Source organism: Mastomys coucha, unplaced genomic scaffold (genome assembly GCF_008632895.1).
Source record: "Mastomys coucha isolate ucsf_1 unplaced genomic scaffold, UCSF_Mcou_1 pScaffold8, whole genome shotgun sequence".
NCBI lineage: Eukaryota > Metazoa > Chordata > Mammalia > Rodentia > Muridae > Mastomys > Mastomys coucha.
Window position 1 is genome coordinate 905355 of NW_022196914.1, and position 611 is coordinate 905965.

Below are 611 nucleotides of genomic sequence, written 5' to 3' on the forward strand. Positions count from 1 at the left end.
TCCACCTCTTACAACAAAAACAACAGGAAGTGACAATTACTTTTTTAATATATTAATTTGAAAATTAAAAAAAAAGACCTCCTGCACTCTCTTAAGTAATGTCTAAATTCCAATGCCTTTACTCAGGGGTGGGGGGGCTGATTTCTTTCTTTTTTTTCCATAAATTTATTTAATTTATTCACTGTTCATCCTAATCACAGCTCCCCCTCCTCCTACTCCCCTCTCATACAGCACTTCTCCTGTCCCTTCCCCTTCTCCTTTGAGAAGGGGGTATCCTAACCCCCAAGCCCTATTAACCCACCCTAGCACATCAAGTTGCTGCAGGACTAGGCATATCCTCTCCCACAGAGGCCAGAAAAGGCAGCCCAGTTAAGGGAACAGTATCTACAAATGGGCAGCAGACTCAGGGACAGCCCCTGCTCTAGTTGTTCGGAGGTTCCTCATGAAGACTAAGCTGCTCATCTGTTACAAATATGCTGGGGGCTGAGGTCTAGCTCATGTATGCTCTTTGGTTAGTGGTTCAGGAAGAGTCGGTTGCCTTCTTGAAAGTCCCAAGTCTTTAAACAGTATTGTAGTAAACAGATTACACACACACACACACACACACACAC